This window comes from Bubalus kerabau, chromosome 3, assembly GCF_029407905.1.
Source record: "Bubalus kerabau isolate K-KA32 ecotype Philippines breed swamp buffalo chromosome 3, PCC_UOA_SB_1v2, whole genome shotgun sequence".
In the NCBI taxonomy this organism is placed as follows: domain Eukaryota; kingdom Metazoa; phylum Chordata; class Mammalia; order Artiodactyla; family Bovidae; genus Bubalus; species Bubalus kerabau.
The window spans coordinates 78,586,271-78,603,506 of NC_073626.1; the positions used below are offsets into that span (position 1 = coordinate 78,586,271).

The window sequence follows — 17,236 nt, forward strand, 5'->3', positions numbered from 1 at the left end:
AACCCACCGCGGCCCCACCTTACCCCGCCTCTTCAGGCGGGGCGGAGGCTGCGCCGTAGGGTTGGCGTGGCTTTCCGGCTCTGTTCGCGACGCCTGGGGAGGATTGTGGGGGCGCTGTGCTGCCGCCTCTTGGTCTCTGTTCCGTGTTCGCTCCGTGCACTCAGGGGTCCGTCCCTTGCCGCCCCTGTGCCCCCACGCTTGTCAGTCCCCGACTTTCGCTCTGGGAGCCCTGGCTGGGTGCCGAGAGGGGGTCTGTGTCGTGTGCGACCGCCCCTCCCCTCCCCACAAGGCAGCGTCCTGTGAAAAAGAAAGGTACGCCCTCGGCTTTCCCCTCAGTCTTAACGTTGGATGTTGTGGATGGTTAAACATTTTGGGTCCTTGAACATTGTGAGTTAGTGGTGAAAATTCTGACATTACTACCAAAGTAGAGTTGAATTACTCTTTTCTAGAGGCCCGCCCCTCCGTGGCCCGTGGAGACTCAGGCTGGTTTTGCGATAATTGCTGCATTTTCCTTCCTCTCGCCTTTTTCCTCTCCTCTTTATTGAGGAATGAAATATGAAATATTTACATTGTTTTTAGACTGCCTAAGATGTTCCACGTTGATTCCTCTAAGATAACTGTGAGTGGCCCTCCCGGTCGGTCAATCAAGTTTCCTGTCATATCCTCAGGGGCTGTGTCACTGAGGATATGCCATTCCCACCACACTAAGTTTTCAGTAAGCATGTCCCAGACGAGACCCATTGCTTTGCCCGTAAGTCCCTTGAGCATGGTGCCTTTGCGTCTCCCACGTGGCCTCTTGTTCACACATGGGCTAGGGTGTGATTGCATCGGACTGACAGGGCAAAAAGTACAGTACTCTGTGAGCGTGCTGTTTTTAAGCGTTTAGGATGAAACTTTTTAACCCTGCTAAATTTCCATCCTGCTAAATTTCCTTTGGGGCCTGGGCTTTTGCTGATTTTTCATGACTTATTTACAGCATACTGTGGAGTGCTTTGTATATTTTTAGAGAGCGCTATAATAGTTAATTTGGTAATTCATGAATGCAGCTGTCACTGAGAAAACAGACCCAGAAAAGATAACTGGATTTTCTTTGGCTGAAATGAAATTCAAATCACTGCTGAATTGAATTCATCTTTTTTTTTCTCCTTTCCCTTCACCCCCATTTGCTTGTCTTTCAGTGGTCTCACAAACAAGTCACCCAAGGGACAGTCGTCCTAGCTGCCCTCTTTTCCATCACCTTCAACCAAGTACTTTTGATTCTGTTATCCATCTCCTCTTCATATCCCCCCCACCCCAAGTAATTTAGGACCTCACCATTTTTTCACATTATTATGTTATGTAGCCTTCTCTCTGCCTTACTTAAATACTTCCAATTCCAACCCTCCACACTGCTGCCAGAGTGATTTTTCTAAAGCACAAATCTGTCATTTCCCTATTAAGTCTTTCAGTGGCTTCCAGTCACCCAGAGCAGAATTTCTCAAACCTACGTAGATACCTAGGATTTTCTATGGTGAACTTAAAATATGTTCAGTACATTAGATATATGCAAATATAAAACTGTATATAAACTCCTTATGTTGTATCTTTTGAACAACTATAACGCTCAAACAGTTGTACATTAAATGAACTATGAAACAAACTCTGATGAATGCTTATTCACTGATTACCAGTGAGACTGTTTGTCAGACCTGTCATGCTTCACTGTTCTTGGGGGCATGAATTCCTTACAGAAAGACCTGTCCTTACTGTCCTTGCTGCTGCTACTGCTAAGTTGCCTCAGTTGTGTCTGACTCTGTGCGACCCCATAGATGCAGCCCATCAGGCTCCCCCATCCTTGGGATTCTCTAGGCAAGAATACTGGAATGGGTTGCCATTTCCTTCTCCAATGCATGGAAGTGAAAAGTCAAAGTGAAGTCGCTCAGTCGTGTCCGACTCTTAGTGACCCCATGGACTGCAGCCTACCAGGCTCCTCCGTCCATGGGATTTTTCAGGCAAGAGTACTGGAGTGGGGTGCCATTGCTTTACCCAGTGACTTCACCTCTTTTCTTTATTTAAACCACTGTAAAAACCTTCCTTTGTTCCTTGTGTTAAGATTTCATTTGACCTTCACTTGACAAACACCATTTACATAAAATATTCTCCGTGTCTCTCATTAACCTGTGCCAATGACAAATAGTCCCACTTGTTAGCCAGTGCAGTTCTAAACGCAAATGTGATTTGAAATCAATCAAATTTGATTGTGACAGTGATTAATCAAAGGGATGATCCAGAGTATCCTTTTCAAAAAAATTTTGTTTAGATTTTTATCAAATTGAAAATAAAAAGTATCCCTAGGGAAGTCTCATCATCTTGAGACTACATGTACCAATCCCTCAATATCTGTATAGGTGCTTTATAGGACAAAGTCTGTAAGTCTCAGTGTAGTATACAGGGCACTTGTTATCTGCATTTTGCCCACATTTTAAGCCTCATCTTTGCCCATCCTTCACATTTGCTCCTGTGGTTCTGACATGTTTCCTCCTTGCTCAAGCCAGGGTCCCTTTACATTAAAATTTTTCTTTATCTGGAGCTCCCTTCCTCTCCTCTTATCCATTTATCTCAAGACTCATGTCAGGTATCTCAGCTCCTCTCAGACACTTTTCCTGACCCTTCCATCTTAGTGATAACCTTGCCTCTTCTCTTGTGTTACTCTGCATTCACTGGCTGTAGCACTATATTAGAATTGTTTGTCTGTCTTTCCAACGTTTGTTTAGAGAGATCCATTCATTCATTCAACATCCATATGCATTAGCCACATTTTAGGCCCCGTGCTCTGGATGCATATGTATGTTGGATGAATGTTAGTCACTCAGTCATGTCCCACTCTTTGTGACCCCATGGACTGTAGTCCATCAGGCTCTGTCCATGGGATTCTCTAGGCAAGAATACTGGAGTGGGTTGCCATTTCCTTCACCAGGGGACCTTCCCAACCCAGGGATCGAACCCAGATCTTCTACACTGCAGGCAGTTTCTTTACCGTCTGAGCTACCAGGGAAGCCCATGTTGAATGAATGGACTCTTCTAAAAATAATGTATGTATAGATTCTATTATCATTAACTAAATACTTTTAACATAGAACTATATTTAGTTTTTATTCTTTAAATGTAGGAAACCACAATATTAAGAAGAAGAAATGTTGTTTTATTTGCTGAATTGTGTCTGACTCTTTTGCAACCCCATGGACTGGTCCACCAGGCTCCTCTGTCTATGGGATTTCCCAGGCAAGAATACTGGAGTGGATTGCCATTTCCTTCTCCAAGGGATCTTCCTGACCCAGGGATCGAACCTGTGTCTCCTGCGTTGCAGACAGATTCTTTACACTGAGCCAACGGGGAAACCCAGCCAATAAGAAGAAATAACTTAAAAAAAAACTTTTATCCCTAACAGTTCTCCCTATAAGTAGATATTTTCTTGTTGAAGGTAAAATGGCATAAACCCCTAGCTTAGGATTTGGAGATGACTTCTCTGGGAGGCCTGGCGTGCTGCGATTCATGGGGTTGCAAAGAGTCGGACACGACTGAGCGACTGATCTGATCTGATCTGATCTCTTAATTTGGGGCATAGAAGAAGCATTAATTCTTTTTTTTCATTCTGTGTCTATATGATGCTTTGAGAATACTTAACCATCCTTGCCATGATACTTTAAGGATGAAGAAGAGATAAGAGTTCAGAAGTTAATAAAATGCTTTTTGTTCATATATTTTGTTTAAAGAGGGCTAACAGAATAAATATATAAAGCACTCTGGTTATTAAACCTAAACATTTACTCAGAGACAAAAAAAAATTTGAACCAAGGCCACAAGAAGTCATTCATTCAAAATGTAATTATTTTCATCTACAGTGTGCTGGGAACTATTTTGGCATAGGGTTTAACTGATCAGGAAACAAGATCCTCACATGTCCAGGGAGATAGACAGTAAATAGATTTTTAAAATATTTTCAGGTACTGATAAAGTACTGTGAAGAAGATAAAACAGGGGGATGTGCTTGATAGTGAGTGGTTGGGAGCCCTGCTGTACCCAGAATGGTCAGGAAAGGCCTTTCTGAAGAGTGGAGTTTTGAACTGAGCCTTGAATGAGGATGAGCCAATCTGCACAGAACTAAAGTTAGAGTAGTTCAGGCAGAGGGATGTTCCAATGCAGGGTCCCCAGGGCAATAACAACGTTGGATTATTCTAAAACTATCAGAAGGCTAGTATGCCTTGTCGGGAGTAAGGAATTTTGGATTTTATTTTGTGGTGAAGGGAAGCCATGGGACACTCTAGAGAAGGAAAGTAACATGATCTGATTTGTTCTGATGCGATCATTGTGGCTATAGTGTAGAGAATAGGCTGCAGGGGCACGAGAAGGGAAACAGGGACATGGTGGCTGTGGCACTGACCCAGATAAGCGATGGCAAATGAGCTAGAGTGGCAGGGGAGAGGGAAAGAAGGTAACTGATTCAGGATATGTTTATATTAAAAGCAGAATTGACAGGACTTCTGATGATTTGAATATTAAAGGTATTAAAAAAATATTAAAGATACTAAATAAAAAGTATCAGTTCAGTTCAGTCATTCATTCATGTCCGAGTCTTTGCAACGCCATGGACTGCAGCACGCCAGGCTTCCCTGTCCATCACCAACTCCCAGAGCTTGCTCAAACTCATGTCCATCGAGTTGGTGATGCCATCCAGCCATCTCATTCTCTGTTGTCCCCTTCTCCTCCTGCCTTCAGTATTTCCCAGCATCAGGGTCTTTTCCAGTGAGTCAGTTCTTCACATCAAGTGGCCAGAGTATTGGAGTTTCAGCTTCAGCAAGCAGAACCACAAATAAACATCTCAAACTCCCCCCCCCCAAAAAAAAATGGAAAGCAGGGAAATAGTTGATGTGCTGTCAATGAAGGAAACAAAGATTTTATTAAATTAACACATTAGCATTGTAGACATTAATGCTGGAGAATGTTAGGATCTGTTCTATGGCTGGGGCATGTGGGAAGAGAGGAGTAAAATCAGGCCAGAAATAGGCAGGGGTCAGAGCTTGTTGGTCCATGCAGTGTGATGGAAAAAAATCTCTATAGAGTGATGTGACATTCCCTTTAAGAGATAGTTGCATACAGCATCAGGGCAAGAGTGAAGCAGACCAGTTAGCAGGTTAATTGTGTAGTTTTGGTGAGAGTTTTTCTTGGAAATTTATTTTGAAATTAATTGAGGCTTTTAACTGTAAATTTGGTTCTTTTGTTTTTCTCTGTATATTTTAATGATATGTAGTATCATTAAATGTACACTTAATGATGTACTGCACTGTAGTACAAATATGTAGTGCATTCATTCATATGCAAAATCCAGAAAGATTTAGGTTTAAAGGATTGGTAGTAAAGTTTGCAAGCTATTTATTTTAAACATTTTACTTATTAAAAAGAATATGTATAGCTAACATGGCATAACATATAAATAATAAATAAAATGAATACCTAGATAGCTATCATTAACCTTAATAAAACAGAACATTACCTAAAATTTTGACATCTATGTGCCAATCCTGGTTCTTGGATCCCTCTTTTCTCTTAATATAAATAAAACATTAAGGTTTGAATGTTTTTGAGCATCATGTAAATTGAATCATAGTGCATATATGTACTCTTATACAGGTCGTCTTTTTTTTTCTTCAACATTATACTTGACAAAGTACCTGTGGGTTAATTTCATTTATTTTTACTACTATATAGTAGTTAATTGTGTAAATTTTCTACAGTTTATTTATCCATTTTCTACTGGCTGGGCTTTTGTTTCTTTTGGGCTTTTTGTTCCTAGAAAAGTGCTGCTCTAGACCTTAAACCTGTCTTTTGGTACACACATTAAAGGTGTTCATTTTCTATTGCTACGTAGCAAATTACCCAAAACTAAGCACCTTAACTAACACCCATTTATTGTCTGTTTTTTTTTTTTAATAACACTGATAACTACTTGTCAGTATTATTTATCGAAGGGGGTCCTCATTTCTTTACAAATCTGTAGTGCTAACTCTGTTTATCAAGTTTACATTCATAGTCAATTTCTAGGCTCTGTTTTCTGGTCTGTTTTTCTATCCCCAGGTTAATGAATACCTGACCACTTTTATAATAAGGCTTTCAAGCTAGTAGAGCAAGACCTCTATTGCTTTTCTTTAGGAGGGTGTTACTTTTCTTTTTCTTTTTTTTTTTACCATTTGCACTTGCCCTTTCATATACATTTTTAAATCCATTTAAGTTCTACAGAAACCTTATTGAAATTTTGGTTGGGATGACATTAAATCCACCCGTCAATTTGAGGAGAACTGACATCTTTACCATATATCAAATTATCCTATCTCTGAAAACAGTTTATCTCTCCATTTATTTGGATCTTTTTTAGTGTCTTAGCTCACTTCGTAAAGAATCCACCTGCAGTGCAGGATACCCCTGTTTGATTCCTGGGTCGGAACGATCCCCTGGATGAAGGGATAGGCTACCCACTCCAACATTCTTGGGCTTCCCTTGTGGCTCAGCTGGTAAAGAATCTGCCCACAATGTGGGAGACCTGGGTTCGATCCCTGGGTTGGGAAGATCCCCTCGAGAAGGGAAAGGCTACCTACTCCAGTATTCTGGCCTGGAGAATTGCTTGGACTGTATAGTCCATGGGGTCACAAAGAGTTGGACACCACTGAGTGACTTTCACTAATGAAATTTTATAATATTTTTTTACTGAATTGCATAATTTGCAACTTTCTAAGTACAGTGTATTTTTGGTCAGTGTTGTAAATGGTATATTTTTAAGTTTAGATTTTCTAACTAAATTTTTGGTAGTATATAAACATGCAGTTGTCTGTATATTGATCTTATATTTAGCAACATGGCAACCCACTCTAGTGTTCTTGTCTGGAGAATCCCAGGGACCAGGGAGCCTGGTGGGCTGCAGTCTATGGGGTCACACCGAGTCGGACACGACTGAAGTGACTTAGCAGTAGCAGCAGTAGCAGTTCTTATATATTGATCTTTTGCTTGCCAATGTTTATCTTTAATAGCAATAATTGTCATTTGTAAGGTTTGGGGAATTTTTCCACATAGCCAATCATGTCCTCTGAAAACTGTGACAGTTTTGTTACTTCCTTCTCAATTCTTTTACCTTCTTTCCTCTTTTTTTTCTTTTTTTTTTGCTGTGTTGGCCAGGACCTACATACAGTTCAGTGTTGAGTAGAACCAGTGATAGTGGACCTCCTTGTCTTATTCATGTTTATAAATGGAATACTTCTAATATTTCACCACTAAGGATGATATCATAGGGTTTTGATAGGTGCCTTTTGTTAGGTTAATGAAATTCTCATCCATTCCATATTTGCTAAAAGTCTTGTTCATTTTTTTAAAAATATGAATGCGTATTGAATTTTGTCAAAAACTTTTTCTGTAACTGCTGAGGTGATGATATAGTTTTTTCTTTTAGTCTGATAATGTGATAATTACATGAATATATTTTCTAATGTCAAACCAAACTTGGGTTTAGATAAGTGTTTGTGATGTATTTTGTTTTTTAAAAACTGGGAGTTGGGTAACTACTGGCTTCATTACTTGCTCGGCTCCTTGGACCTTTGCTGGCTCTGAGGGTTTCTCTTTCTATCTAGCTGGTTTACTGGTGTATTTAAAGTACTTGTCTAGCCTTTTAGGAATATTTTATAGCAGAAAGATTTTGGAGGTATCAGGTTCACCAAATTACCAGAACTAGAATTCCACTTCCTCATATCTTTAGTGTAAAAAGCTTCCATTAATGTGAAATGCGATCACCTACCACCGTTTCAGTCTTCTCGTCTCTGTGCATAATCATGCCCCTCCTTGCTGAAAACAAGGACGTAGAGTTGTACGGTAGAAAGCCTCACAGAAGGGTCAGAAGGCACGAGTTGCAGCACCAGCAGCATCAGTTGCTGCAAGCTTGACCAAGCCACTTACTCTCTCTGAATTTCCTTCAATCATCTGCTAAATGGAAACAGGATTGAAATGAGAATCACATAAATTTATAAACATGAACACGTTGTGGAGAGTTTAGGAAGGAGAAAGTTTTGATTAAGTAGCACAGAGGATTTTTTTAGGGTGGAGATTTCTTATGGTACTGTAATGGTGGATACATAACACTATGTGTTTCTTTTTTTCCAGTTGTGCTGCACATGGCTGGCAGGATCTTAGTTCCTCGACTAGGAATTGAACCTGTGCCCCCTGCAGTGGGAGTGTGGAGTCTTAACTAGTGAACTGCCAGGGAAGTCCCACACTATGCATTTAGTAAAACTCATATAGCTTAACAGTGGGCTTCCCTGGTAGCTCAGCATTACTGAATACACTTACCACTGCAGGAGATGCAGGTTCGATCCCTGGGTTGGAAAGATCTCTTAGAGAGGGAAATGGCTACCTACTCCAGTGTTCTTGCCTGGAGAATTCCACGGACAGAGGAGCCTGGCAGGCTGCAGTCCATAGGATCACAAAAGAGTCGGACATGACTTAGCAATTAAACAGCAACAACAACATAGTTTTACAGCACAAAGAGTAAAGTTTAATGTATGCAAAATTTTAAAAACAAGAGGATGAGGGGGTTCCAGGATATAATGCAGATTGAGACAAAAGAATCTAACTGTATTACAAAAGTATGCAGTGACCTCGCTGAAAGGTCCGGGAAAGGTGCTGACCTAAGTGACTTTGAGACTGTGAGACTAAAAGCACTAGGAACTGTCCTCTAGTAGTACTGCCCTCTAAGTCGATAAAAGTTTCCCACTGATATGGGTTAATAATTCTGTTCACATGTGTACTGGAATTGAACAGTTAGTAATTGGTGGATGATGGCAGCCAGATTTCATACTGTTGGTGTGGGCGATTAGAGACAACCAAGAGTGGAAGGCTAGTATGATCAGGTGGTAATGGATTAGAGTCGGAGACATAAGTATAAGCTCTAGTTTAGCTTAACTGTAGATACAGATGGATATATATGGAAACATTTGTAGATAAAGATATTTGCATATGCATGGTGTGATATACACACATATATTTCCTTGCTTTGTCAGTTGAGAGGGCCCAGAAGTGAGGACAGCTTAAGAGCAAAGAGCACACCCAGCGCCCAGACCATTCTCCAATAAAAGGGACAAACACTCTGTAGAGAAAGGGCTGATTCTAGGACTGGGTCAAGGAGTATGCAGGAGTCTGCAGCATCTTGTAGTGCCAGAAAGTAAGGAGATGCTCAAAAACACACTGATGAGAATGTGTCAAAAGGATATAGGAGGCAATTGAAAGAGGGTTTTAATGGCCACAGCAGGAAAGTTTGAACAACAAAATTAAATAGTATTGGGTTATAACCCAAAGTTTAAAAGTAAATATCTGTGAGTCCATACTGATATAAACAAGTGGTTGAATTAAATAAATGGGGAAGAAGAAACAAATCTGTGCAAAAAATTTCCAAATAACTTATGTAGACACTCCACCCTTAAGAAGGTGGAGCATAACTCTCTCCTCCTCAAAGGTTGGCTGTGCATAGTAACTTCCTGCCTAAGAGTATGGTATGGAAAGTGGGGGAAGTAACTTTACAGTAGAAACCTGCCAGTCACTAACTCACCACTTTATCAAGGTTAACATCAGCAGTGGTAAGTCATGTTCATATCATGTACCCTTGATATGATGTGATAAGAATGACAGTTTTTCCTCCCTAAAGCCCATGCTGCTGCTGCTGTCGCTTCAGTCATGTCCGACTCTGTGCGACCCCATAGATGGCAGCCCACCGGGCTCCTCTGTCCCTGGGATTCTCCAGGTAAGAACAGAGGAGTGGGTTGCCATTTCCTTCTCCAATGCATGAAAGTGAAAGTGAAGTCGCTCAGTAAGTGTCTGGCTCTTCGTGCCCATAACCTCAGTCTAATCATGAGGAAAAACATCTGATGTTTTTCTAAAGATAACTGGGAGGCATTCAAAAGATAAACTGATCAATACTTCTCAAAACTGTCAAGGTTTTCAAAAACAAAGAAAGTGTGAGAAACTTTTAGAGCCAAAGAGGGGACTAAGGAGACCTGCTGACAAAGTGTCACGTGGTGTCGTGGATGGTAACCTGGAAGGGAAAAAGGGTGTTAGGGTGAAATGAAGGAAATCTGAATATGTTATGGACTTAAGTTCATAATTATGTATTAATATTGACTTGTTAATGGTAACAAATATACTGTACTAATGTAAGATTTTAATAATAGGGGAAACTGTGTCAGCTATATGGGAACTCTTTGTACTATCTGAAACTTTTCTATAAATCGAAAACCGTTGTAAAATTGAAAGTTTACTTTAAAAATGCAACAGGACTATGGTAGATACCACTGAATAGAGGCAGCATTGCTTTAGTGATTAAGAAGGTGAGCTCAGGTACCAGTCTGCCTGGGTTCAGATCTCAGTCTCACTACTCATTAGCTCTGTGAACCTGGTTACCCTAATTAACTAGAATTACTTAATCTCTATGTGCCTCAGTTTACTCATCTGTTAGATTCTTCAGAGGACTAAATGAGTTAATGTATGTAAAGCACTTAGAATAATGCCATACACATTCAGCACTATGTAATTGTTTGAGTATATTTATTAATATCATTACTTCTTTACTTTTCAGTTTGGGGGATTTCTGATTATAGCTGAATTTCACTGAGTATCCATCAGCATACTGAGTTTTAGCTTGGCATTCTGACAAAACAGTATTCATAGTTTTGTTTGTAAGGGGGAAATCATCAAGATGGTAAGATTCCTTATTAAAATATCCATTTCCCTTGTTAAACTGGTGTTCTTTACAAAGCACTGCCCACAGCACAAACCCCTTAGATTTAGGCTTCAGCACCTAAAATTTTGGTAATATTTGAAACAAAATGGAATGAATGTATTATAGAAACATGTTTTTAGGCCTTTTACTTCTCTGCCTAGAATACATACCAACTCTTTAGAAAACCCCATGTAGATCAGCAGTTCAGGTAGAATAGAATTTTGAGTAGAACATAGAATTTGGAATCAGGAGACCAACTTGGAGTATGGGTTCTTGTAGCTGTGTGATCAAGGCAGCTCATTAATCCCTTTGAGCCTCTGGTCCCATCTGTAAAACAGTGATAACAGGAATGCGTCCTGCCTTCCTCCCTAGCTTATAGAATTGTTGTAAGGATTAGGTGTGAAAATGAATGTGAGAGCTTCTGTAAGTTGTAAAACCTGTACAAGTATTATTTGTTATAATAATCTCAGGTTTTCAACCAAAGTTCAACTCTAATGGAGCTTGATAGTCATATTAAGTGTTGGCGGTCATCTATATACCTTTACTTATTATGTAATAAACTGAAATCATTTGATTTTAAAATGCTTTAGATGGTATATTTTCTCACAGGACTTTAGTTTTTATGTTTTTCTTTGGTCTAACAAAGGAAGGCATTATTTTAATCTGGAGTTGTCTCTTTAAGGTGGCTGTTTGAGGATATGATTTCCAAACTCTTCGCTGAAATTGGCTATGTAGAGAACACAAGTGTGTTCCTGTGATTTAGGAAGTCGTCTCCTACAGATAGAGACCTTCTTGTCCTGATGTGGAGCTGACCAGCAGAGGGTGCACGAGCTTTCCCAGAAGCTAGGCTGGGCAGACCTGACTGGAGCCATCTGTGTGATGATTAACAAGCACTATAAATGAAAAGGTTCTAGCACATCAGAAACACAGTTATCGAATGCAAAGAGACAGTCGCCATAATGTCACACAGCAATGTAGGAAGTACCTGCCCTAGTTGGTGAATAGGAAGTTTCTGGATAATTGGAATTTGACATTCTAAGATGGGTTATTTGTCTGATTGGCACCTCCTCCTGCTACTGTTTGTCATTTCAAAACTTCTCTTTCCAGGTTCTTTGCCTCACCTTCTCAGCATCTGTAATTGTCTGCCTCACCCGGTCTAATAAGTTGGGGTTTTTAAAAAGTAACCTTTCCCTGGACTCCTTTGACCCTAAGGTATTTGGGTCCTGAATCCAGTCAGCTACAGCATCCTGTCAGGGTCCCTCTAACCAAACTCTTACAGAGGCTGTGGCATCTTTTTTTCCTCCATGGAAATGGGTGACCATCAGAAAATTTGTTAACTTTTTAGTGTTACCTCACTGCCCATATCATCTTTTCTCCTCTTCCTTCCCAAGAGTGGATAGTACATAGAATGTATATATTTGAAAGTGAAAGTGAAAGTTGCTCAGTTGTGTATGACTTTTTGCAACCCCATGGACTGTATAGTCCATGGAATTCTCCAGGCCAGATTAATGGAGTGGGTAGCCTTTCCCTTCTCCTCAGGATCTTCCCAACCCAGGGATCGAACCCAGGTCTCCTGCATTGCAGACGGATTCTTTACCAGCTGAGCCCAAGAATATTGGAGTGGGTAGCCTATCCTTTCTCCAGAGGATCGTCCTGACCCAGGAAACTAACTGGGGTCTCCTGCATTGTAGGCAGATTCTTTACCAACTGAACTATGAGAGAAACCCATGTATATACTTAATGGTTTTAAAAATATTTTTTTATTCTGATTATAAAAGTACTTTGAGTTTTCTTGAAAAGAATGTTTAGAGACATTAGGAAAATGTAAGGATATCCCTGAGCCTTTCAATCAGAGGGAACTCCTGTAAACTCTTCCAGACTTTTTCTGTGCATACATATGTGTATATATTGGTGTGTGTGTGTGTATACATATATATATACACACACACATTGATTAACATATATATATATTCATTTTTTAAAGAGATATACCATAGGTACTCTTTTGTACCTTTTTAGCCCTACCTAATAAGTCATGTACTTCTTTCTATATCAGCAAATTTAGGTTTTTACCAACATTTTAAGTGACTACATAGGTCAGCCCTCTAAAGATGAGTATTTGGATTGTTTGCAACTTTGCAGTATAATGCTGTGATAAATCCTTAATATATTCTTCTGATTGTATTCTTAAGATATATTTCTAGAAGTAGAGTGTCTATTAGATTTCTTATTTAAAAATGTTCATGCGTTGCCACAGTTCCCTCAGGAAAGGTCTCTTGGTGCAGTCTCCCTCACAATGTTTTGAGGATGCTTTTTACTGCACATTACTGATGACAACATTTCACCTTTTCCAAAATGATAGTGAATAACCCATTGCACCATTTTAAAAATATTGGTGGACTTAAATTAATCTAAGGCAGTAGTTCTCAAGTTTTTTGGTCACAGGACCCCTTGACACTCTGAAAAATTATAGAGGACCTCCAAGAGCTTTTGTTTATGTGGATCATGGCTATTATTATTTACTGTATTAGAAATTAAACCTAAGAAAAATGTAAATATTTAAGTCATTTTAAAATAGCAATAATAAGCCTGTTACACATTAGCATGAATACCCTTTTTATTAAAAGTACCTATATTTTTCAAAAGAAAAAAATTAGAAGAGTAGCATGGTTTTATATTTTTGCAAATCTTAACGTATGGCTTAAAAGAAGATGATTAGATTCTTATATTTGCTTTTGCATTAAGTCTGTTATGATATGTTGTTCTGGTTGATATATATGAAGAAAATCTGATGTCACACAGATCTATAATTTTCTAGTTAAGAAAGGAGTGCTTGAATAGTCTATTCACATAAGTGTGAAGAATCTCCCTTGATCCTATACTGATCCCAGTAAGTGGTAGTTTTTTAAATGTTAATTTCAATATAATATTTGAAATCATACCCATGCATTTTTTTAATACTCTGTTACATTAAAATCCATGGTCTACCTTGTACTTTGGATCTGCATGTTTTTGTGACATCATTTGTTGGCCATCTGGAAAATACTGGTTCCCTGAGTTGTGCAGGTCTTCCAAATGTTGACACGTTTCATTATACAATATCAAAAATACTTTATTCTCATAAGAACAGTGTTTTAAGGGTCAGTAAGCTCTTAAGCTCACAGTGGTGGACATAGGGTTTACAAAATTCTAATTTTTGCTTGAAAGTTTGAATTTTATCAGTGGCAACAAACGCTGTCCATTGTTTTCTTGACAGGCTTACTTTGTTTCTGAGAAAATGCCAAAGTAAAAATGGTGTTCCATGAAAACAGTCTTTATTGCTTCATCAAGGATACGCTTAAGTGAAATTGGCCTTTTGGTTTTTTTTCTTCAAATGTATGATTGGTGAAGAAGGCGTGAAAGTGAAAGTGAAGTCGCTCAGTTATGTCCGACTCTTTGCGACCCCATGAATTGTAGCCCACCAGGCTCCCCCATCCATGGGATTTTCCAGGCAAGAGTACTGGAGTGGGTGCCATTTCCGTCTCCAGGGGGTCTTCCCAACCTAGGGATGACCTCCCCTAAAGTTTGGTGCTATTCCCTTGATTCTGACCAAGATACTAGCAGTTTTATCTCACTGCCTAACACCGTGAGTGCAAATGTCACCACAGTAAAAAATGCAAATAACATGTTGATGGTGTTATGAAAATATTTCTGACTTTTTGCAGACCCCCTTAAAGTGTCTTGGGAGCCCCTAGGGATCTGAGGACCACATTCTGAGAACCTCTGGTCTAAGATACTAGTCATAGGAACTCTTTCTCTTACCTGAGACTGGTTTAGAAATAGTCTGTGATCCAATTCTGGCCAGTGAAATCTGAGAGCAAGTCTGTCGAAGAGCTTGTGAAAAAGTTTCTTCATTGCTAAAAAGAGACATAAGAAAGAGATGGTCCTTTTCTTCCTGTCAATATTGCCATGCCAGTGTGATGCCTGGAACCACTGCAACTATTTTGTAATTGACGAAGCCAACCAGCCTTAGAATGAAGGTGATGCTGTTTAGAGCAAGATGGAGAAATGAGATGAACCTGGGTCCTTGATGATATTATAGAACTGAAGCCATACCTAGAACTTGCCAAACCTCTGGACTTACAGTTAAGAGAGAGAATATTCTCTTATTATCTGAGCCAGTTTGAATAGTGTCTTCTGTTACTTGCAGTCAAAAGCATCCCCAGAAGGTATTAATATTTATTAGTGATGAACATTTTTAAGTGTCAAAAATTAACATTTTTAGTGGCCATTTGCATTTCTTTTGTGAATACTTATCGATGGTATTAGCACATTTTCTACCGAGGTCATTTTTAATTATTTTCTAAACATTCCTTACATATTAATCATATTAACACATTGTAACATTTTGTATTTATATCCACAAATGTCTTGCATAGTATGTTATTCTTATAAGCAATCAATTAGTCTTTTTTCTTTTACACTTTATGTTGGCTTTGGTGTCATGTTTAAAAGAGTCTTTTCTACCCTACTTTTTAGTAAATATTCACATATATTTTTTCTAGGTCTATTAAAAAGTATTTTTACATTGAAAACTCTAATTCATCTGGAATTGATTTTGGTATTGATGGAGTAAGGATATAACTTTATTTTTTCTAAATGTGTGTGTGTGTGTTAGTCACTCAGTTGTGTCTGACTTTTTGTGATCCCATGGACTGTAGCCCACCAGTCTCCTCTGTCCATGGGGTTTCCTAGGCAAGGATACTGAAGTAGGTAGCCATTTGCTTCTCCAAAGGATCTTCCTGCTTCAGTCCCTTAGTCTCCTGAATTGCAAGCAGATTCTTTACCATCTGAGTCACCAGGGAAGCCCAGGTAGCCCCTTTTCTTAATGTACTTTTTTGAATAGTCCAACCTTAACCTGCTGATTTGAAATACTAGCTTTATTAGAAATGGAATTCTTGTATATAGGGAGAGGGAAGCCTGGCGTTCTGCAGTCCGTGGGGTCTCAAAGAGTCACATGTGACTTGGCAACTGAACAACAAATTCTGACTAATTTTTGGACTTTCTGTTCTCTTCCAGTGCTTTGACTGTGTATCCTGGCACTATAGACATGGCCAGGACATTTTGCTTTGTAGAGTTTTGTAATGTCTGAAAGGACAAGGACTCCCCCCATCCTCCCTAACCCTACCCCACTACAATCAACAACACTCATTTTCCCTCCAGTATTTTCCTGATTCTTCCTATGTGTCTGTTCTTCCAGATGAAGTTTAAATTGTTTGTTCAGGTTCCCCAAACATTTTTGGAACGTTGATTGGAATTACTTTAATTTTGACCAGAATTTACATTTTTCACAATATTGAGTATTCAGTTCCAAAAACCTACTGTCTTCCTTTTAATTATCTTCCATGCCCCTCTGTAGAGTTGTATAACTTTCTTCTTATCAGTCCTGTACATTTCTGGATAAATTTATTCCTAGATATTGCATATTTTTTTGTTACAATTGGAAGAAGGATCTTTTCCCCTGTATATTTTGTTTTGATTATCAATTTTAAAAAACCCTAAATCTAGCTCAACATTTCCAGATAGTTTTGGCTTCTCAAAACAGAATAAACAGAAAGGATACTATCATTTGTGGTAGTATAGTATGGACTATGTGATTTATGAGGTATGACTGTTGAAGACTGTTTAAGGGAACAGAACTTCCCAGAAACTATATGCTAATGAATATGATCTTTCCAAGCTGGTTATGGTGAAAATCTATACATTTATGACAACAAGAACAATTTATTCTAAAGACAACAAAGGATATATATTCTTTAAAAAAAAATTACCACCACTGAAAATATGAAAAGGAATTAATTAGCTTGCTATGAGGATGTTATCTGAAAATAATGTTTTCAAAGATATTTTACTGTTATTGGAATAAATAGTAATCTCTTAACATGATTTATTTGAAAGGACAACCTTTATTTTGATGTAGAGGTGTAATTTTTAGTTAAGCAACATAACTTTGTAGATATGCCTTATGTTATCAGGTGTCAAAGAGATGGTTGACAGGTTTTATGTGTTTGCTGTTGTTGTTGTTGTTGTAAAAGAAGCATTTAATCAGTTTTTCTGTATTAAATAAGATTCAGTTGCCCCAGGTATTATGGATTGGCAATGTTTCAGCTGTTTGGGAAAATGGAATTTGGAGTTTGCCAGTTTTCTAAGATCATTTAAAATAAACAAATTTCTTTTCATCTACATTATGGATATCAAAAGCATGTGTAGTCTAACCTAGTATCTTAATCATCAATTAAAATGCTTCTGTAGAAAATGTGATTCTGAGCTCATAACATCTGACTTGTAGATGGTCTTAGAAATAAGACCTTTTGTATATTGAAGATTACTGAGGTTTCTCTACATGTTGTGGTCCGTGAAAGTTAAGACCATAATTAACATTCTCAATTATTCTTAAGCAACTTGCTGTGG

At 38.7% G+C, this 17,236-nt stretch overlaps 1 protein-coding gene across 4 annotated transcripts in view; it reads left to right on the forward strand.

The window, feature by feature from the left end:
* The window catches only part of METTL8 (methyltransferase 8, tRNA N3-cytidine), a 165,407-nt gene that overhangs the window by 10,519 nt on the left and 137,652 nt on the right, over positions 1-17,236 (forward strand). The window contains exon 1 of one of the 4 annotated variants that reach the window (XM_055572255.1): positions 34-312. The exons of 2 other annotated variants lie outside the window; for them this stretch is intronic. The gene's annotated coding sequence lies outside the window, so the exon portion shown is untranslated. Of the gene's footprint in view, positions 1-33; positions 313-17,236 lie in introns of those variants that run through there. One more of the 4 variants, XM_055572251.1, reaches the window with a different exon arrangement.